Below are 23,263 nucleotides of genomic sequence, written 5' to 3'. Positions count from 1 at the left end.
GAGACTGGAGGAAGGCAGGGAAAGGGCTTTACCTCTTGCTTGCAGCCCCTGGGGAAGGCTCAAGCCTACCTTCCCTGCTAAAAGATGGCTGGCCTCTGTCTGGGCTGAATTCCAGTGTCTGGTCTACACAGGGCCAGTCCCCTGCACAGAGAGAGGAAAGTATTGCCCTTGGGACACCAACCTGGGCAAACATCCCTTTTCAGTGTCATATAGTGAGCAGCACCCAGGGTGGTGAAGAGGACAGGCTTAGTGACTGCCCTTAGACTTCTAGCTAAACCCTTTGTCCCCTGCCTTGTGAGGGCAGAGGGACTGCCCTCTATCCCAGGACTGGGTAAGTACCAGGACAGAGAGATCTGAGCCCTCAGTCGTGTAGGCTGCTCAAGATCGGGGCTGGAAGAAATTTACAATGGCTAAGGAAAATTTAAAAGCCCAAGAGATCCCATGCCTCGGGACCCGCCCGCCCCATGCCTGCTCCGCCAGCTCCAACTCACCCCAGGTAGGGGCTCCCGAGTGTGGAAGTGGGTCTGGCCCCGAGGCTGCAGGGGCTCTTGCAGCCGCCGCCGCCGCCGCCGCCGCCTTCCCGCCGCCGCGCTCTCAGTGCATCTCCGTGCAGTGCCGGCTGCCACCGCCGTGCCGGGAGAAGGAGGGCGGTCCCCGGATTGGGTGTGTGCTAGCCGGCGGCTCCCGGCCCGCCTCCCCACCGCGGCCGCCCCTTCAGCACCGCGGACAGCGGCCAGCCCGTGCGCTCCGAGGGCAGCCAGGCGAGAGGAGCCGTGCGCCCCGCTCCGCCCCTCCGCCTCGCCCGCGGGTCAGTCAACGGGAGCGCAGCAGGGGCGCGGCGCGCCGCGTCCTCATTCCTCCTCCTCCACCCGCCCGAGGAGGCCGCCTCCGTCCCTCGGGCCCCGCTCCAAGAGCAGAGGGCGCCGCGCGAGGCCACCAGATAGTCCGCGGAGGACGGGACGCGCCTCCTCCCGCCGGGTCGGAGCAGGGATTAGCGCGCTCCTCCCGCCCGGCGGGCTAGACAAAGGCGAGCTCTCGGTGTCGAACACCAGCGGGCGACGGAAAGCTCAGCTCAGCCTCTTAAAATGCAGGAGCATGGCCCGGAACCCGACCCGGCTTTAAGCGTGCGATCGCGGCTCAATCAGGCCAAAGAGGGCTGGCCCTTCACCTGGGTCCAGTGTGGGAGGGGCTCTTGGCTCAAGCCGTCACTTCTCCGCCGTCATATATCCTGGAGTTGTAAGGTGTTAACCAGTTAGAGTGTCTTGGGAACTAGGGAGAGGGAGAGACTTTGGGGTTCCATCCCCACCTGGAATCCAAGTACCTCCTCCACATCTTTGGTGCCAGAGCCTCAATCAACCAACAGATGGGACTACTGGAGCCTGGTGACATCATTCAGAACGCTTCCACATTTTTCATCTGTTAAATCCCTCCCACCAGTCCTTGTCTCCTGCCAGGAAAGTCAAGACTGAGATGATGGGCCCTGGTTCTGAGAGCCTCTGCCACAGACCAGAAACATGACCTGGGCCACCCTGACCTCTGCCCTCAGTGAACCTCCGCTTCTCCTCTTGGGATGTAGGGGTAAGGATGGAGCTACCTCTGGCTCCAAGTCTGAGATAATTCAGCCTGTCTGCCTGGCCAAGCAGGAGAATCCACAGACTGGGCAGCCACCCCCAGCCCAGCTCACTTCATGGACTCCCTAGGGCCTTTCCATGTACAAAATGAGGAAGCCCACTGCCAAAACTAGCAACTCTTGCTTAATTCTTTCTAAGGCAACCACAACTTTTATGCCTTATTAATTCAAATCCAAAGACTTGTTGATTTTTTACCATTTGGTTGAGCCCCTGGTTTGAAAGGGGAAGATCAAATAGAATGAGTTCTAGTGAGGTTAATAAATGCTATCCAAGGAAGCATGAGGCACTCCACTCAAACATTCACAGATCAAGGCTGCTACACAAAGAGCCCAGAGCTGAAACATTCAGGAAGGGCACAGCAGGAACAGGAGTGAGCATTTGCCATCCAGGAAATGCAGCAAGTGGGGGGAGGGAGGAGGGGCTCCTCCAGTTTCCACATCAAGGAAAAAGAATCACAACCCACATGTGGTGCCTTTAAAAAGAAACAAAACCACTTTAACTTTTAACTACAGTCTTTTAACTTTTTTTTTTTTTTTTTTTTAGTAGCATACCATCAAAACACAGATAAGAAGCGAGTCAGGTTCCAGGGACACCAGGTTATGTGGGCTTCCTGCTGCACTGGTCACAGGTATCAGATGGAGTATGGGCTGCCTGTCTGCCTTGCAAACATCCGGCATTTGCCAAGTGGACACGTTGACACTTAGGAGGAAAGTCTCAGCTCTTTCTTTGTGCATTTCCTCATTTGGAATGGAATTTCTTGAGGATTTTGTGACAGAGAATTCCTTCAATTTAACTCTTTTAATTGTCTAACTTATGGCACATTCAGCAATCACCAGCAAAGTCTGCATCTTCATCTTCCAGGAAATCAGTGAGGGACCCAGTTGATGAGGGAACAGGATTAGCTGAGGACAAAGCACGGTGGATATCCCATCCAGGGTGGGATATGTGTGACATTCTTCAAGAAGTTTCCAATTGTCTTAATGTTAATGCCTTGCTAGAGGGAAAAACAACCTTTAACTTGACAATGGCAAGGCCTCCAGTATCCTGTAGGTCCTCCTTAGCATATGAAAATCCTTTTGAAATCTCCCTTTTGCTTACCTTCCCCCAACTCCTGGGTATATAATCAGCTACCCCTCACAAGCCTGACGCAGCACCCCACCAAACTTCACTTATGCTCTGAAATTTTGTCATTTGGCACCCTACATGGGGCTTTGAATCTTTTACATCTGGACTCTGAGCTTCAGTGCAAAGTTGGTGAGTACTTTCTCTCTTCTTCCTTTTACTCTCATTCCAGGGGCCCTTCAAGGAGTACAGTCTTATTGGAACACTTTCATGCTGATTGCTCAGGCTGCAATCCTCTAGCCCATGGCTACCTTACAGGGAGGAGAAAGCCTGCCTTTTGGCTGGTAGTTAGTAAGTACCCTAGCCAGAATAGTAATAAGACCCAGAAACTTAATGCCCTCTCTTTATTCCTGTCCCTATACAAAGTTGTCTGTCTTGGGCATGGGACAGCCACCTAAGTAACCAGGACGGCTGCCAATCTTAAGACTCCTGTGTGAGGTTTCCTCCCCATTGGTCTAATGTGATCCCCTCCACATCCCTGGTCTAGCTGCTTCTAGCTGCGAGATCTCTACTGTGAGCCGGCTGAAACTAGTGCTCAATGGAATTAAAACCAACTGGGGACCATTTCCTAGGGAAGTTGGCTGTAAGAATTACACGTGTTGGAACATTGCATAGACCATGATGGATTTCTTTCTTTATTGTTGTCCGTCAATGTCCTCTAGTAACCACTTAAACTACGAAATTAGGTAATTTCCCCTTGTGAAACTTTTCTAGTGTTCTCCATGTGAAGGCCGAGAAGTTGGGGCCATTGGGTTTAACATTGTACTTTGTCAGCCATCTCAGACCAAGAACTGAACCCCATCCCGGTTACAGGAAGAAATCACTCCCCCACTCTAGTCAAGCCACCGGCTCATATAGGACTGTGGAACCCCCCAACCACCGAAGAACATAAACCCTGCTCTTTGCCCGCCAAACCCGCACGCCAATTCTGACCAGAATAACAGGCTAGTTCAAACGGACCCTATAGGATGAATTGTAATTCAATTGGCCATCTGCTTGTGGACCGACATGACCATGTAACTTTCTATACGTGTTACAATCCCCATTGGCCACCGGCACCTATAAAACTGCTACACCTCTTAACCTCGGGGTCCAAGCCCCTGCTCTGTTGTGTTGGGTATACTTGGACCCAAGCTCGAGCTTGTAAATAAGCCCTCATGTGTTTGCATTGGTGTCGGCTCCTTGGTGGTTTCTCAGATATGCAATCTTGGGCACAACACTCCATGAGTGAAAAATGGCAGGTTTTGCCTTCAAGGCCAGGTAAAATAAGGCGTGACCTTCATAGCACGACCTTCAAGGCATGGTATTTCAGTCCATGGGCAGGCCTCCCTCCTACAGGAGCCTTTAACGGCTGCAGTGATCATTGCAATTTTGTTTGGGGGATGCCTCAGGTTGCTTTGACACTAGAAACCTCTGACATATCCTGCTCATGGGACGCCACCCCGCAGTAGGGGGGGCGTGGATTTTCTTTGGTAATGGACCTTCTTTACTCCTTAGGAGCATGGGAGCTCCTCTCTTCAGTCTCCAAGGACTCTCCTTTGGGGTGCCTTTTAACCCACTGGAAACAATTCGGATTGCAAAATTTAGAAAAGGACTGAGCTCTAACTAACACTACATGGCCTCATCGGGATTATCCATTAGATCTCTTCTGCAGGAAATAGGGCAAATGGTCCAAACACGTTGGCTAGTAAACTCCCTTCTGACATTGGATAATAATGATCTAGGTAGGCCTCCTCCAAGTAAACCCAGGTTGCTGGAGGAAATACAGGCCATCCCAGACAAAAGGGACTCTGACTCTCTGTTCCCCCTAATAGATGTAGGGGTTCCTCCCTCATTCATTTCCCTAGTTAATGACTATAATTGGAGCCAACTGTGCTTAGTCTACCTCAGGACAGGGACTTTAAGGAATACTTCCAAGCAGCTGCCAAAACTCTGTTTCAGGGAAATTCCGTTTTCTCCGGTCTGACATGGACTGCCTATCCCCGCCCCCCCGCCCCCGCCCTTGTTGGCGGGAAAACACAGTGTCTGCTCTAGAACCAGGAACCCTTTCTCTGCCTTCTGTAGGCACTTCACCTCTTCTGCCTCCCTCCCCCCTCCTCATGTTTCTGTACCACCTTGGTGCTGCCCACATAACCGGCTTCTATATCATCCTTGGTGCCTCCAGCACCATTGGCTCCTCCTACCCTTGCTCTCAAGAAGCAAAGAGGAGCACCCTCTGGACTTAAAAACGCCCACTCCAGATTTCCCCACCAGTGTTTCAGGTAAAAATTGACAATGAGAAGGATCCAGGTGGAAGATAAATAGGTACTTAAACTAAGTTAAGTGGTCTAAGGTAGAACTGTCTTTAAAGTTACCAGCATTAAATGTGAAACTTTTATTCTACCAAGGTTTGTTGAAGGTCAAAGTAAGTTCATGTTATCTCTGTAATTTCTTAGCAAAAGATAACTTGAAATAATGGTTAACTGTCTCAAAGTTTTCATAAGTAATTGTTAGGACAACTTTCAAAGTCTTTGGCAACCTGAAATCTTACAAAGTTTTGCTTGGATAATCTAGGTCTTTTCCAAATAGGATAAAGTGGTAAAACATTGATTACTGGATGAAGGTTTGTGCTTTAGACGTCTTACTGCAAAGAAAATAAGGGAAGTAATGCTATCTATAAGAAAGATCTAAGGAATGGAAATACAACTTTCTAAGGTTTTAACAAACCTCCCAAGATTTGAGTTGTAAGTGAAGTCTCTTTAACTCACTAGGCCTTTTTATTTGGTATGTTGGGATCCCTGGGTGGCGCAGCGGTTTGGCGCCTGCCTTTGGCCCGGGGCGCAATCCTGGAGACCCGGGATCGAATCCCACATTGAGCTCCCAGTGCATGGAGCCTGCTTCTCCCTCTGCCTGTGTCTCTGCCTCTGTGTATGTGTGTGTGTGTAACTATCATAAATAAATAAAAATTTTAAAAAAAAGTATTTGGTATGTTAACTCTGGAAGCACTGTTATATAAGCCTTAGGTTATGTTTGGGTAAATGCTATAACTATTCTAGAGGTTACATGCAATTCCTAAAGCTTCAATATGTTTTAATATAAGGTCATCACTTGATATTTTGATCATTGAAATGTTATGTGTCACAGAAATAGATTTCCTTGCCAGCTATGTTGTAACATCTCAGATTTTTAACCATGTCCATTTTTCAGTCTGGTCATTTATAATTGTTCTTATTTTCTTGCAAGATGAGATTCATCTTCAAGGAGTTTCATAAAAGATCTTGAGATCTTTAAATACAGATATTCAATGTCTTTAAAATCTTAAAACTGAAATGGGTAATAATCTCCAGAACTAAACTGCATTCAAACTAATCAAAAATCCTAATATGGGACACTAAGTAAATTGGGGAAAATGATTATATATAGTTGTTGTACTCTTGGTTAAAACATTGCTGGTTCTCTAATATTTGCTTTTCCAAGCTAAGAAAACACTCACTTAAGATATCCATGACTTACAGAAATGTGATAAAGTATTCATTTGTAAGCATTAACTTTTGTCTTTACTTGAATCCTCTGAAATTCAAAGGGTCTCAATAAGTATTGGTCCATGGCAATCACAGTCATTTGCATAAGTTCAATAAGAATCTGTTCTTGTAACAGGACACCATTGGAAATATTGGTTATTTTACCAATGCTTTGACTAGAATGTCATATTTGAGAGACTTGCATAGACTCAGATATGACCAAAGAGCTTTAAGGAACTAAAGTTGACTTTATGAAACCTGGAGCCATAGGCCACTTGGAAATGTTAGCCCGATTATCTTGCTTACAGAGTTACCTGCAGCCTCACCAGGTGAGTAAAGAATGTCACTTGGAGTGGGGACGGGGGCCGCCCGGGTGGCTCAGCGGTTTAGCACCGCCTTCAGCCCAGGGCATGATCCCAGAGGAGTCCAACGTCAGTCTCTATGCATGGACCCTGTTTCTGCCTCTGTCTGTGTGTCTGCCTCTCTCTGTGTGTCTCTCATGAATAAATTAAAAAAAAAAAAAAAAAGAAGAAGAAGAAGAAGAAAGAATGTCACTTGGGGACCTTGTGAAGACAAATCTGCCCAAATCTACAGATATTGAAGGCATGTCTGATTGCAAGTACTTGGCTTAGCTTCTGGCCTGGAGAGGCTACTAAAAGTTCAACCTAGAGGTTCCTCATAAAAAGTTCCAGCAAAGCAGATTCGAGAAGGATTTCTATGATCAATCATTCTTGCTGAGCTTATGTAAATAATGAGGCCGAGTTTGTTAACACTGGAATCGTTTCACAAATTGGTCTTGACTATCTCTAGAAATGAGGATTATTTTAGAGAAAGAAATTGTTTTCAATAACACCTTCATGAATGTAAAAATCTGGATCTGATTGTCTTTAAGTGTTTACCTAACCTAGACAACTTGAGGTAAACCTCAGAGAAATTGCCACAATAGCTCACATATAGACAATCTTCTTTTTTATTCTGTGCGGATAACAGGACAAGGGTGCCAAGACCATGCAATGGGGGAAAACATGAGCATGTCCTTGGCTCATCCCTTCTCCCTTACAAGAAGCCTGCCCCAAGGTCCACCATACTTCCTTAGCCCAGTCTTTTCTGCTCAATCAACTGGGGACCTGGACCTAGCCGCCCTTCTCCCTGGTCCACCATGGCAGCCTCCTCCCTGGGCACCTGCCTGCTCTCTTTTTTTAAAGATTTTATTTATTCATGAGAGACACAGAGAGAGAGAGAGGCAGAGACACAGGCAGAGGGGGAAGTAGCCTCCATGCAGGGAGCCTGACCTGGACTGGGACTCGATCCTGGGTCTCCAGGATCAGGCCCTGGGCTGAAGATGGTGCTAAACCGCTGAGCCACCTGGGCTGCCCCCCTTTTAACCTCTCTGGCCGTATGACTCCTAAGATACCTGGTACAGCCTGTCCCTACTGTTACAAGCCTAAAATGCCACCATCCTACTACTAACCAATGTTCAATTGCTAAGCCTAATTCTCTTGAGTCATAGGCAGACATGCCCTCTCTATCCCATTTCCCAAGCCCCCTAGTAACAGCTTTGACCTCTGGCCATGATGTCTCAAATCTTTGCTTCATGACCTAGACTGTCCCATGCCAACTCTGAGTATCGACGCTACTATCCTGCACCTGGCATCCAAGTCACCTGTCCATCTACTGGAGTTGCAAAGCTCTTAATCCAGAAGTGCTCCCAAGTGCTGCTGCAGACAGTGCTGGGTCTGGTGCCAGGAAGTGCATGCTTATTGTTCTGGGGCATGGCTCCTCACCTTGGCCTCCACACTTCCACTTCCTTGAGCTCTTAGAGCACTCCCTGACAGTACCATGCACCAGATACTTAATCTTTCTAACCATTTATACACCACTATCTGCCTGTCCATGCCCAGTCATCTTACCTCTCCAGAAAGTCTACAGGAGCCCTTGACTTCTGTTTTTTGGGGGGCCTGTCACTTCCTAGCAAAATGTTCATAGTGCTATTGAGAGTTGCTCAATAGTTCTTGAATGAGCAAATTCATCATGGATAATACCAAGAAAGGGATAATTTTATCTCTTCTTTTGCATTTTTTAAAAAATATTATTTATTCTTGAGAGACACAGGCAGAGGGAGAAGTGGGCTCCATGCAGGGAGCCCAATGTGGGACCCAATCCTGGGACTCCAGGATCATGCTCTGAGCCAAAGGCAGACACTCAACTGCTGAGCCACAGGTGTCCCTCTGCTTTTGAATTTTATCTAATTTGTATTTTCTCTCTCACCCCCAGGCCACATCCTGCCAAGCTGAGCTTGGGATGGCTGGCAGGGGAGAAAAGAGGCTCTAGGCTGCCAGAGAATTCACAGAACAAGTTACCAGTGGGTGGTAAAGACAAGACTGATACGGCTTTCCATGGTATGTTATTACATAGCTGTATTCAGGAACATAATTCTGCAAACCAGATGACAGGGCAAATTGGAACCCAGTGACAGGTTGAGTAACCTGTCAATATATAGGTTATAGCGATGCCTCAAAAACACAATTGTTGCCAGTGACTGCTCCACAGGAGTGGCGAGGGGCTAGATAAGCCACAATTGGTTTTCTGCAGACTGGAGACTGGATTTGCTGCTTTCATCAAAGTAGTAACTGGCATAACTCTACTCTAGGAACAAAGCAAACTAGCAATCAGCGTTTAAAAAGTATCCAATGTGAAAAAAAAAAAAGTATCCAATGTGAAATCAGGCCAAGGATGGACTCCTAGCTCTGTCATACACTAGTGATGAAACCCAGGGCAAGTTGCTTTCTCACTTTGGGCCTCAGTGTCCTTATCTATAACAAGAAGGTACTGGATTAACTAATTCTGGCAGTCTCTTTTTCCTCTAAAAACTCAATGGCCCTTCAGAAATAAACCCTTGTATGTATAGTCAAAGATTTTCTGACAAGGGTACCAAGACCATGCAATGGGGGAAAGGACAGTTTTCTCAACAAATGGTGCTGGACAAACTGGATGTCCATATGCAAAAGAATGAAGTTGTACCTTACCTAACACCAGGTATAAAAATTAACTTAACATGGGTCAAAGAGTTAAATGTAGGACCTAAAGGAATAAAATTCTTAAAGAAAACATAGGACAAAAGCTTCACAACATTTAATTTGGCAATAACTTCTTAGATACAACACCAAACGCACAAGAAGCAAAAGAATAAACAGGCAAACTGGACTTCATGAAAATTAGAAACTTTTGTGCATCTAAGGACACTCCAAGAGAGTCCAAAGCCAGTCCATAGAAAGAGAAAATACTAGCAAATTGTATCTGAGATAGGACTAATAGCTAGAATATATAAAGAACTCCTAAAACTGGGCAACAAAAACTGACCTGATTCAAAATGGGCAAAAAGGCTTGACTAGACATTTATCCCAAGAAGATCTACAAATAGGCAATAAGCAAGCACATGAAAAGATGCTCAGCATCACCAATCATTAAGGAAATAAAAATCTAAAACTATTAATGAGATCTCACCTCACATCTACTCGAATGGCTAATATTAGAAAACCAAACAACGTAAGTGTTGGGGAGAATGTGGAGAAATTGCGGACCATGTACACTATTGATAGAAATATAAAATGGTGCAGCTGTTATGAAAAACAGCGCAAGTTCCTCAAAAATTTAAAAATAGAATTATAATGGTCAAGAAATCCTCCTTTTGGATATATAACCCAAAGAATTGAGAGCAGCATTCTTAAAGACATATTTCTTTAAAAAAAAAACATAATTTATTTATTCATGAGAGATAGAGAGAGAGAGGCAGAGACACAGGCAGAGGCAGAAGCAGGCTCCAAGCAGGGAGCCCGACATGGGACTTGATCCCGGGTCTCCAGGATCAGGCCCTGGGCTGAAGGCGGCGCTAAACCGCTGAGCCACCTGGGCTAAGAGATATTTCTATACCCACATTCATTCATAGCAGCATTATTTATAATAGCCAAAAGATGGAAGCAGCCCAAGGGTTCACTGACATATGCAAGGAGAAGTAAAATGTGAAATACACATACAGTGTAATATTTAACCTTGAAAAGGAAGGAAATACTGACATGTGCCACAACTTGAATGAACCTTGAAGACCTTATGCTAAGTGAAACAAGCCAGTAACAAAAAGAAAGATACTGTATAATTTCATTTATATGAGGTTCCCAGAGTAGTGAAATTCATAGAGATAGAAAGTAGAATGTTGTCATAGGGGACAGGATGGGGACTGCAGGGGGATGGGTTTATATTTCCTGGGTATAGAATTTCAGTTTATCAAGATAAAGAGTTCTGAAATGAATGGTAGTGGTTGTTGGGCAATATGACTGTATTTAATACTACTGAACCATACACTTAAAGATGGTTAAAATTTCAAATACATAATATAATAATATTAATTACTATTAAATTAACAAAATTCTTAACTGAAGTATATATATTAGCAGTGGAAGAGAATTTTTTTAAAGATTTATTCATGAGATACATAGAGAGGCAGAGACATAGGCAGAGGGAGAAGCAGGCTCCATGCACCGGGAGCCCGACGTGGGATTCGATCCCGGGTCTCCAGGATTGCGCCCTGGGCCAAAGGCAGGCACTAAACCGCTGCGCCACCCAGGGATCCCCTGGAGGAGAATTTTAAAAAATACTACATAGTCAATTAAGCTTGATATCAGTTATTTCCCTTGTTAATATGTTTTTAATGTATAAAAACTTGTGATATACAAGGATTAAAAGCAGGAAAAACCAATAAATTCAATCCTGAATACCATGCTTTTAGCTCTGACTGACCAATGAGCTCTCTGTTAGGTGGATCCAAGCCCAGGAGACTAGATTTCCCTCAGCAGTCACCAAGCAACCACATCTACATCAACTGGGAGCCCTGAGTCCCCATAGCTCCTGGTAAGTTCTCAAAGACGTAATATTCTCCCTGCATGAAGCCCATGGGCAGTTAGGGAAACCTAAGAAAATACTACATGAGAGAAATGTAAACCTTCAAAAATACAGATGGCTGAAATGTCAAGAGCCATGAGAAGAGCTACTTGGCATATTTAGTGCATCCTAAGCAGCTTGACTGGTAAGAACCTAACTTCAAAATAACTATAATAAGTTTAAAGAAAAAAAAAGCAAAATGGATCCATAGATGTAACATTTCAACAGAACTGGAAATCTATAGAAGTAATCACATGAACATTCCAGGATTTAAAAATACAGTGTCTGAAATTAAGAATTCATTGACTTGGCTTCATGGCAGAATGCGTAAAGTAGAAAACAGGATTAAAGAACTCAGTCTGGTCAATCAAAAATATCCAGAGAGAAAAAAGATGGAAAAGACTTACAACAGAGCATAAAAGTCACGTGAGTGATCAAGAGGTCTATTGTACATGTAATTTGAGCCCCACAGAGATAAAGAGAGAAAGAATAGGTCAGAAGCAGTCACGGAAGAAATAATGACTGAATTTTCCCAAATCTGGTAAGACATTAGCTCACAGATTCAAGATGCTCAGTGAACCCTAAGAAGGGGAACTATAAATCCAACCTTACCTAGGTAGATTATAGTCAGCCCTAAAAATCAAATACAGAGGAAAAAACAAAAGCAGCTGGAGAAAAAAATAGATATACTTTTTTTCTGATTGTTGTCATTTCAATATAAAATAGAGAAAAAGAAAACAATAGGATCCTTAAAGCTAAAAAAGGAGGGGACGGAAGGAGGGAGGAAAGGAGGTAGGGTAAACTGCTAATCTAGAATTCTATACCCAGGGAAAAGAGCCTTTGAAACTTAAGATGAAATAAAGATATTTTAAGGCAAAATAGAAAAATAAAGAATTCACTGCCAGATGACACAATTCATAAGAACTATTCAAGTTCTTTACACTGAAGGAAAATGGTCCTAGATGGAAGAAAAGAAATTCAGAAAAGAATAAAGAACATAAGAATTGCTTTTTTAAATAAAGCTAAGTATAAATAAATATTGCTTAAAACATCAACAAATATAATGCTCTGTGGAATTTATAACATAACTAAATAACTAAGAAAAGCAAGAGGAGATAAATGGAATTTAACTTGTGGAGTTCTTAAATTGTGAAGTGGTAAAAATAATAGTTTAAAGAAGATTCTAATATATCAAAGGTTCATATTATAATCTCTTTTTAATATTTTATTTTTTATTCATGAGAGACACAGAGAAGGCAGAGACATAGGCAGAGGGAGAAGCAGGTTCCTCGCAGGAGCCTGATGTGGGACTTGATCCCAGAACTCCAGGATCACACCATGAGCCAAAGGCAGGTGCTCAACCACTGAGCCACCCAGGCGTCCCCATTATAATCTCTTTTATTAAAAGAGAGGGACAAATGGGTGGAGTTAAGTGTTCAACTCTTGGGATTCTTGGGTCCGGGTACAGAGTTTCACATTGGGCTTCCTGCGAGGAGCCTGCTTCTCCCCCTGCCTATGTCTCTGCCTCTCTCTCTGTGGCTCTCATGAATAAATAAAATCTTTAATTAAAAGTGTCCAAATCTTGGTTTTGGCTCAGGTCATGATCTGACAGTTGTGAGATTAAGCCCCACATTGAGCTCTATGATCCGCATCACTGAGGAGTCTACCTTAGATTATCTAGTTTCAGTGTGTAGACAATGTAGTAAGACAGGATAAACCAGAGAATCTGAAGTCAGATAGACCTGGATTCAAAGCAGGCTCTGCCACTTACTAGCTCAGTGGCTAGTAAGTTTCTTGCAGGGCTAAACATAACACATACAAGAATGCCAGGCACACAGCAATCACTCATGTTACTCCCACCAGGTCAGAGAAGCTCTCTGATGTCAGGTGGGCTGCGGAGTGTTCCAGACTTTGAGCCTTCAAAGTGCTGCTGAAGAAGATGCCTGAGGCTTATGCTTTTCATAGTGTTCATTTCTTCCCCAACCAGCAAGAAGACAACAAAACTTTTAACAGCTGCCAATCAACTTTTATCTCTATGAGACATGTTGTCAACCAATGATAATTGGCCAAAATGTATTTTACATTTTACTTAAAAATATTGTTTCTGTTCATCTGACTTTAAATGCCATGTGCTGATGGCAAGCCCAGATTATGAATGATTCATGCATAGACACAATGACTAATTAAACCCAATAGAGACTATTCATTAAAAAATCAAACTTCTACCCAAGGGCTTGCAAGTAAACTCTGCAGGAGGCATTTGAAGGTTTATAACCTCAGCTTTCTTAGTCAACAGCACTGCAGATGATGGTTGAAAAAAGTGCTTGCATTCATAAACTTTCTTATGCAAATCATCATGATCACAGCTTCTGTACATGGTTCCTAAATCCTTAGTTTTTTGCTGTTTTGATAAATGCTTATGGATTTTTAAATCATGAGTCTTTTGACTCTATTTCTATATTTTAGTGATATCTATGTAACCATTGATCTGGAAACAGGGTAGGAGGCTAGCTGGGTTCTTAAAAAAACTATTTACTACAAAGGCTCCTGAAATCCCCCTTGCCCTAGACCCAGCCCTGGGACATGACTCTGACCCTCTCAGTCACACTGCTCTGGGCTAGCTAAGGCACTCTGCCAGTCTACAATTTGCTTTTCTCTATTGACAAAGTGAAATTACGATTGACAGTGTATTTCACAAGACTGGCACAGATATGGTAAAGAAAAAGGACTGGTCATATCTAAAATTCCCTAATATAGGATCCCTGGGTGGCTCGGCGGTTGAGCATCTGCCTTCGGCTCAGGGCATGATTCCAGAGTCCCAGGATCGAGTCCCATGTCAAGCTCCCTGAATGGAGCCTGCTTCTCCCTCTGCCTGTGTCTCTGCCTCTCTCTTTCTCTTATGAATAAATCAAATCTTTAAAAAAAAAAATTAGGTGTGCAACCCAAACTCCTACAAATGAGTGATATGTTTTCAAGTTGTCAAATCTTTTCTATCCCTTCTCTCCCTAAAAAGGGGGTTCAAACAGCAGTGCCACATATTTTCATGAGGCTACATATCCAAAGTTTTTCCTGAACCTGAGAATATGTGGAAGCAGAGGGTGACACTGGAAAGAACAGAGACAATAAGCCCTGAGGGTCATCTGGCCAACCACTGCCTCCAGCCCAAGGAGCCCACACCCAGTCAGACACTGCAATGAAATGAAATGTGGGCCCTCATGGGGCCCACATCCTTCTGAGCCCAGTCATCTTGTAGCATGGACACAGGAGTCCCCTCTGCCACCCTTCTTTCTGATGACAGCTATTGTCACATATAGAGAGATGCACAAGAAACAACACGTGTTCTCACTGAGATTCACATCCTTCCTACCCCCAGATAACATGGCACAAAATAAAATAAAGCTGTGCTCTAAAATGGAAACAGAAGAGGAGCCAAAGCTGCTACAGAGAAAGAATCTCAAAAGCAGGTCCTGTTCTTAGAGAAAAGTTCATCCTGCCTTTTGTTGTTAGAACTGAAGTCTGTCCACCTCTGGTCATTGGTGCTGCCTTCCAAAAGGCTATACCCAAACCACCTCCAATAAAATCATTTCTTTCCCCTGGACTTGGAGCCTCAAGCGGACTTGGGAACCTCAGCCAATGCTTTTTCTATGTGGTGAACCCCAAAGGGGTACTGGGTTGTCTTGGGGCTCTTTTGGGTTTTCTTGTTCTTTTTTTTCCCCCTGATTTCTATGTGTCCTGTAAGTTGATTTTTCTCTCTGCAAGTATCTGAGCTGAATTGGTGGGTCAATGGAAGGGAGACCTCATTCACTTGTGTTAACTATTGGCTTCTGGAACTGGTTGGGAGCCGTGCAATCTGGAAAGAAGATGGGCCAGATCATTTCTAAGAGGAAGCAGATTTCACTGCCCTGAATCCTAGCATTTGAAGCCACAGAGGATGCAGTCCCCACCTGCTGGCCAGACTCAGGCTCTCTCTTGCTGGTCACGATTGGACTTCTTTCCAGAGCCCCTCCCTGCAACATCTAGCATGCATCTCGAAATGGAACAGTAAATCTTCCAAGATCCTCCATTTAAGCTAAAAAAAAAAAAATAGTACAGTTCTTTCTAAGACGGTGTGACAATCAAAAGCTGATGTTTCACCAGTCAATACCAGAGCCAACATTTTGCGTTCGCTTTTCCTTTAGGGTACAGTTTCTGAGATGGCCATACATGTCAATGGCCTCATGCCAAGCGATTTTTGCCCTTTCGTGGTATTGCATGTAGATTTGCCTGAAGCTATTAAAAGTTAATTATTCACCCCCAAAGAAGGCCTGAATCAAAAGTAAACATTTACAACTTATTAATTAACATGGTCTCTGGCATTAGAGACTCATTACACTGGAGCCATGGTGCTAATCTAATTTTACATGAAAGGAGATGTGTAATTGCAGGAGCTCTGCAAGTCTGAGCCACAGCAAAATCATTTTATGCTTCTCTTTGAATCTGTCAGATTAAATCATACCAAATGCCTTGGCTGGTTTGTCAGTCATCCCAGAGCACATTCAGCCTTTTGACTGAGGGCCCCAAGTGAAAAGGGAATAACGCGGCTAGAAGGGCAGGGCCTGGCTCTGAGCACACCATCCACCACCAGTTCTCCACACTGAAGAGGCCTGGATTCTCTATACTGAAAGCTCCTTGGAAGAAGATCTCCCATGGCATCTGGGTGGGATTCTACATTTTCAGAATGATCGCCATAGCATTACAGAAACAGTAGATCAAAGGGAAGACTATCACTCCCTTCTCCCCTTCTTCACTCAGCAGGACATTTGGCAGCTGATCAAACTGTCCCCACCATCACCCATCATTACCATCACTTGTATTGGTGCCATACAAGCCAAGCAGGGTGTTGATACTTTATACATCCTCACAATCATCTGATTCTTCAAATAATGGAACTGGGGCTCAGGAAGATTGGGGGTTGGTTTAGATCATTTGTCCAAGGTCGTGTGGCTGGGAAGTGACACAGCTGAGACCCTAGTTTGCGTGGCTTCTGGTATTGCAGACACCATAAGGAACAAACAGGACACAGAGCTTGGCTCTGCCCCCTGAAGCTCTCAAATCCCAGTGCTTCTCTCCTTTCCCACTGCCAGCATGCCCTGTCAACAAGTCTTGCCTTGTTCGGACACACTGTTTCCCCTGTAGCCAGAGGAGCAAAGCTGAGAGTGCCAGGCTCCAGTGTAGCACCTTTCTGGGAGACTCAGCCCTTCTTGGGATCCAGGAGGGAATGTGGCTGGGAAGGCCATTAATCCATGATATGGCCCCTCCAACCTCATCTTGGGACATGCCCAGCCCATCCCAGCCCTCCCTGTCTGGGCTACTCTTGAACTATCTGTAGCTCTCAAGACCGTCCTGCTCCTCCCCACCTCTGGCCTCATTTTTACTTTTAGTCTTTGTGCTTCATCAGGCAAATTCCTCCTTAACCTTCAGGCCTCAGCTTACACATCACCTCCAGGCAGCCTTCCCTGACCTCCAGGCAGCCTTCCCTGAACTGGGCTAGGTACCTCTCCTTGTGTGTCCTTTGCTGGGACACATACCCTCCACTGTGATTTTTTTGTTGTCTGCCTCTTCACAGCAGGTATGAGATCCACAGCAGCAGTGACTGATTTTGTTTTCCATTACATCCTCATCTCCTAGCATTGTCTGGCACAGAGAGATGTGCAGCAAATATTTATTGTATACTGACTTAAAATATACTAAGCTCTATAAAGTTTAGCAAGGAAGCAAGTTTCCTAATTCGGAAATATTAAACACTGCTTTAGATATACAATTAAAATTATTTGGAGAACAAAACGCAGTCCACATGTTCCATGGTTAGTTAAAAAAGAAAAATTAATCTACAATTAAAATGCAACCCTAAACAAAATCCCAGTGGGATATTTTAAATAAAACTTAGGACCATTCTAAAACTAACATAGGAGAGGGAAATCCCAATATATTTTTGAAACTAAAGTTCAGTGAGAAAGGATTTATCCAGCTAGCTGTCAAACTCTACCATAAAGCTACAGTGACCTAACTTGGGAGAGTAGTGTTCAAAAACAGAATAAATTCTGCTGAGAAAAAATGAAATTACTTTTGGAAAACATAAAAAATTAGATGCCTACCTCATATCTCACATAAAAACAAATTCCAGAAGGACATAACTTAAAACATACTTATTAATGGTCCTTCATTGCCCAAGTGATTTGAATGGCAGCATCTTTATCACTAAGTGAACTCCTGTAAATACACAAATCTATTTCTGGAGATGCCATTCTAGTTTTAAGAATGAAAAGCAAGGGTTTTCACCCATGACATGTTAATAAGCAACCACAGGCTTGGCTCTGTGAGACTATCCACCGGAGCACGAACACTTATGCCCACCTCTGAAAATGCTGTCCCTGCTTCTGAAGCTTCTCTATGGGAGGAGCAGTCATTCTGCAGATACACGCGGAAGACAACTTTCAGTTAAAAAGTCTTGAGTGTTTATGGTGGACATCTCCGAGACCCATGCTCCCCTATCCATTGTCAGCTTGCCTGACCCAGTAGACATGCCTCTGGGAAGCTTCTGGGGCTTTTGGGCAATGTTGGTGATGAAAAACAAGCTAGAGAAAAAAAGACACATTCTGCCTCAAGGTGCCACAGTTTTTCTATTTCCACAATAAAGACTCCCCATAAAGTTCTTTCTTATGCAAAAATTCACAAAGGCAAAGATTTTAGGTGATTTGGGGAACAATAGTACTAGGAGTGTTATGCAGTTACTCATTTACCTTTGGACAGAAATATGCTCTCTGAACAAGCCTCCCTGCCTCTAAAATGTGGTATTTCTCAACCCAGGGGAATGAAAACAGAACCTATGTCTTCAGTAAGCTGCTTTCACTGATTCCCCCATGGATACCAATGACTAGGACCCTATGTACACAAGTCTACTCCTCGAAACAAAGAAAATGTGTAAGGCACTGTAATGCCTGAGAAAACATACAATCCTTTTTTTTAAAGGCAAAATGATTGTTCATCAAGAAAATGTGTACTCAACATTCCTCAGGTTGTCCTGGGATGGTTGACTCCAGTGTCCCCCAGCCTCGCCCCTCTCACACTACTGGTGGGTATTTAAATAGTACACCCGCTTTGGAAGACAACTTGGCAGTTTCTTAAAAAGTTAAACACATACCTACTACCTGATAACCCTGTCATTCCACTCTTCAGTATTTACCCAAGAGAAAAAGCATATGTCTATACAAAGGGATGGACATGAGTGTTTATGGCAGCTCTACTGGTGATAGTCAAAACCTGGAAAAAACCCAAATGCCCATCAACTGAAACAGCAGATCTTCCATTCAACAATGGAATACCACTCGGCAATGAAAAAGAACAAACGTGATACATGCCACAATGTGAATGGATTACAAAATAGTTATGCTGAGTAAGGGAGCCAAATAGAGTAAATAGTGTATGATTCCATTTTTATACAATTCTAGAAAATTCAAACAGAGAGCATATTAGTGGTTACCTGGGGAAGTGGGAGGGGCTGAACGGGAGTCACAAAAGATGGGGGGAGACACTGGGGAGACAAATATGTCCATCATCTTGACTGTGGTGCTGGTTTCGCGGATGCATACATATGTCAAAACTTATCAAATTAGGGACTTTATTATTTTTTTCAAAGATTTTATTTATTCATGAGAGACACCGAGAGAGAGGCAGAAACATAGGCAGAGGGAAAAGCAGCCTCCTTGCAGGGAGCCCAATACAGGACTTGATCCTTGAACCTGGGGTCATACCCTGAGCCAAAGGCAGATGCTCAATCGCTGAGTCACCCAGGCATCTCTCATATTAGGCACTTTAAATGTAGGCAGTTTACTGCAATGAAGGACCATTAATGTTTTAAGTTATGTCCTTCTGGAATTTGTTTTTATGCGAGATATGAGTATCGATTATATCTCAGCCAGGATTTTTTTAAAGACGCATACGGAAGACCAAAGAAGAGTGGTTGTCCATCAAAAGACCCTGTGCTCCCCTGTCCTCCAGCTGGGATAGCTGCTACAAGCCACCAAGGCCATGAGGCCTGGCACCTTCCTGTGGTTGGATCTCCTGGTTCACTGGGGCTGCTAGCCCCACCTTCCCCTGCTAGGCAGGTCCTCCTCTCCAGTCAGCCTACACAAAGCCAGTGCATAGTCCACTGTCCACCCAGGGCCACTGTTCACGTTCCACGAATATCCTCCCTGCCCCCCTGCCCCTCACCAACTGGCTCAGACCTTTGCAGAAGGAAGAGGTGTCCTGATAGAATTCTATTTGTGACTGTAGATCACCTTCTTGGGCTGCTTTTAGGCTGGACACCAGCACTATAGCTGATAAAAACTTAACACTTATGCTTTATTTCCCTCTCCCTGAGTTCTGATGTAATAAAACTGCTATTTCAAAAAAAGCAGGAAAGCACCTGGACTTTTAGGAAGCAGCATTAAACTCTCCTAAGCCTGCAGAGCTCCATGGCCATCTAATGAGCAAATGTCCCTACTCCTGGGTGTCCCCTACTAAATAACAAAGAAAATCATCCTTATGTGTTCCCGCCTTTCACTATGTTCTCATCTAGGGGATGCAAGAAGACCTAGCTTTGAAGCTGCAAAAGTCTCTGTTTGGATTTCCGTGCCACCTTGCATTCAGTGGACATTTTCCTGAGCATCTCCTGTGGGGTGGACCCTGCCCTCAGCAGTCTTTTTGAAATAGACTGTCTAGCTAAGCAGCTAGATGGCAATCAAAGTGTCATTACCTCCTAACAGTGATTTCCAAAAAGGCACCGAGGTCCTCTTATATAAACAGGAAAATGGGGATCCCTGGGTGGCGCAGCGGTTTGGCGCCTGCCTTTGGCCCAGGGCGCGATCCCGGAGACCTGGGATCGAATCCCATATCAGGCTCCCGGTGCATGGAGCCTGCTTCTCCCTCCGCCTGTGTCTCTGCCTCTCTCTCTCTGTGACTATCATAAATAAATAAAAAAAATTTAAAAAAAAAAGTGGATTTTCCTTAAAAAAAAAAAAAACAGGAAAATGTTCCCTTCCTCTCAATGGTACTGCTTGAGTCACTGAGATAGTGCCCCATCATGTCCTGCACAGGACCCAGCACCACCTATGGTCAGTCTCAGTACCTGGGTGCAGGGAACGGACATCCCTTAATGTCTCCTTCCCTCCAAATAGCCCAAGCTCAGAATGCTCCAACCCACTTCAGGGGCTTTTTACACAGAGAAACACAAAGAGTTAGTGTGTCTGTGGGGAGTGCAGGTTCCAAAGGAGAGGTGGATATCCTGGCCAAGAGACCACTAGGCTCCTCACTGGCTTTTCCACAATCACAACTCAAGTTGAGGCCTGAGCCAAGGGACAGATGTGTGGCAGGAACCATGAAGTTAAAATGCAGGAATGGCTGCCTTTTGAGGATGATGATTTTTATATTAAAATAAAATTAGTACATGGAATTTACTCTTTGGGTTGCTTAAAAGGAGTGCACCAAAGCCTAAGGAATGGGAAGTTGACTTGACAGAAGTTGCACCCACAAATGCCAAAGGGATTTGATGAAAATGGTGTAACAGTATCTTAGTGGCCAGGGTGTCTGTACAATGGATAGTGGAAAGTCAGAGTCACAGCCCACTGGTATTTCACAAGTGTTGGCTTGTTACATAGAGTAAGGGCTAAGTAAAGCTCACTGATGAGATTTTCAGCTGTTTTTCCACTCCCTGCTACCTGAATTTGTCCCCAGGACCTGCTACAGGATAATCACTTTGTTGTTTCAAGAAGAAATGGATCACTGTAGCATATTTACTGCAAAAGCATTGATACTGCCATCCAGAAAACAATACGAGATGACTCAGTTTTCAGATAACATCAAATAACTGTGCCATTCTGCTTACCCAGGGCTGTGAGCCCCTCAAGGACTGAATGCTCAGCTTGAATAATCCAATTCAGGCACCTTCATTTGGTTTTAAATAGACTACAAATAGATTACAGTTTTTGCTTCATATTGAATGAGAATCTGACTGGCACACCGAAGTACACATCTGAATGGGAAAATGATGAGCAAAGAAATACTGAAGGGTAAAAGGAAAGCCAGAGGAGTGGGAATAAGCTGTATTTCTGTGTAACTGAGGAGCTGAGAGCTAATGGGAGGGAGAGAAGACAAGCTAAGGTCAGGGCCACCCAGGTGGGCCAGGGTGGGTAGTGAGACCAGGGAAAAGAATACCCAACCACCAAAGGGGCCCAAGATCCTTCTGCCTTGAGTCTGGTCCCTGCCACTTAAGCACAAAACTGAACCCCTCCTTTGTTCCCTTGGCTCCATTTCAACTTCATTCTGGAAAGGAACTGGGGATACTTAAAAAAAAAAGTACTTCCCTTCTGGACCTCTCCCAGGGAAGGGCAGGATATGTGATACTTGTCAACTGGAGTCACTTCTATCTAGCTACTGCAGCAACAAGTGTACCTAGGAAGTGTGGGGAGGCCAAGGCAGTTAAGGCAGCAGGGCATCAATTCCCTGAGTAAGCCTAAGTCCAGCCATTCAGGAGCAGGCCAGCGAGCAGTGCTGCCCAGGACCATCTTTTAGAAGCTTTGCCAAATGTTTGTGGAATGCCACTCTGTGCTGGGCAGTGGGCAGAGAACGAGGAGAAGGTGGTGCTGTTCCTCATAGTACTCAAGCCAGATGTCCAAGCTGTTAGGATTATGCACCCCATCCAAATTTTTTTTAATTATTTGGCCCCAATATATTAATAATAATTATTTCTAGATTATACACATGTTGTATACTTGACTTAACCCTTTATGATCTGGTACCCTCCCTCCTGCAGGGCATTCCCCTCCTTCTTAAAAACAACTACGTTGGAAGACAGTAGAATCAAGAGCCACAATACCACCTGCATGTCCCCTTCCACAGCCCCTCCCCCAAGACACAACTATTCCTAGGAAAGCATCACAAAAGAGAGGATAGCTGCATGCATGGACACTATATTTATAACAGGCCATAACTGGAAGCTGTTCAAGTGTCCAGTCAAAGGACAGCAGGGTACGAAAACTAGGACTAGAAGCAAGCGTAAACATAACAACCAGGGACGCCTGTGTGGCTTAGCGGTTGAGCGCCTGCCTTGAGCCCAGGGCGTGATCCTAGAGTCCCAGGATCTAGTCCCAGGATCGAGTCCCACATCGGGCTCCCTGCATGGAGCCTGCTTCTCTCTGCCTATGTCTCTGCCTCTCTCTGTGTGTCTCTCATGAATAAATAAAATCTTTAAAAAAAAATGACAACCAAGGCTGCAGTGCTGCTGAATATTGATACTGTGATGCCAAGTGAGATAAGATGTGTGGTGGTCACTACAACTTCAGCTGTGTGTGGGGGTGGGAGGGGTGAGATGTGACTGGGACCCCAAAGGCATGGCCATGGCCAGAATCATGATTATGTTTTTATTTCTTCTTTTTGATGTCCTTTAATATCACAATAATGTCTTTAATAGCACAGGAAATCAAGTTTAACTGAATGGCAGAGGATAATTATTCTCACCAGTTCTCTTTTTTCCCCCTCTCTTCCAAAAGAGTATCAATTTCCCACCACCCAGCCTCCAGACTGATAAGCACATCTGTGAACCAGTCCCTGGCTCCACTAATGGGGCCTCTGCCTTCCTGCTCTCCAATATTATTGCCAACACTCTCCCCAATAGCTCCGAGTCCTTCCCTGGCTGACGATTCCAGGGGCTGTCACTGTGGATGCCACAACATGGCATTTTTCTCCTACATTTGGTTATCAACTGAGGGCCTTGAGCTACCATGGCATCTGGGAGACCCTTTATCCAGTGTGACAGAGCATTTCTATACAAATGGGAAAGTAGTGGTACTTTTACTTAAGTTATGGCAAAAGACTAACATGTGAATATTTCCAGGGAACACCTTCTCTTAACCAAGCCATCCATTTTCTGCTAAGGAGAGTATAAAGTGGAAGCTTTATGGGGGGATAACTTGGCAATGATATCTAAATGGGAAACATGTATTTGATCCAGTAATCTCTTTTCTAAGAATTTACCCTTCAGAAATCACACTACTGTCA

At 44.4% G+C, this 23,263-nt stretch overlaps 1 protein-coding gene across 4 annotated transcripts in view; it reads right to left on the bottom strand.

The window, feature by feature from the left end:
- OSBP2 (oxysterol binding protein 2) overlaps nucleotides 1-23,263 on the bottom strand; it is a 193,526-nt gene that overhangs the window by 81,871 nt on the left and 88,392 nt on the right. The window contains exon 1 of one of the 4 annotated variants that reach the window (XM_072723168.1): nucleotides 492-1,361. The exons of the other annotated variants lie outside the window; for them this stretch is intronic. The gene's annotated coding sequence lies outside the window, so the exon portion shown is untranslated. Of the gene's footprint in view, nucleotides 1-491; nucleotides 1,362-23,263 lie in introns of those variants that run through there. 4 annotated transcript variants of the gene reach the window in all.

The sequence above is a fragment of the Vulpes vulpes genome, chromosome 10 (genome assembly GCF_048418805.1).
Source record: "Vulpes vulpes isolate BD-2025 chromosome 10, VulVul3, whole genome shotgun sequence".
In the NCBI taxonomy this organism is placed as follows: domain Eukaryota; kingdom Metazoa; phylum Chordata; class Mammalia; order Carnivora; family Canidae; genus Vulpes; species Vulpes vulpes.
Note: the sequence above shows the minus strand (reverse complement) of the source record. Positions and strands in the feature narration are given on the sequence as shown.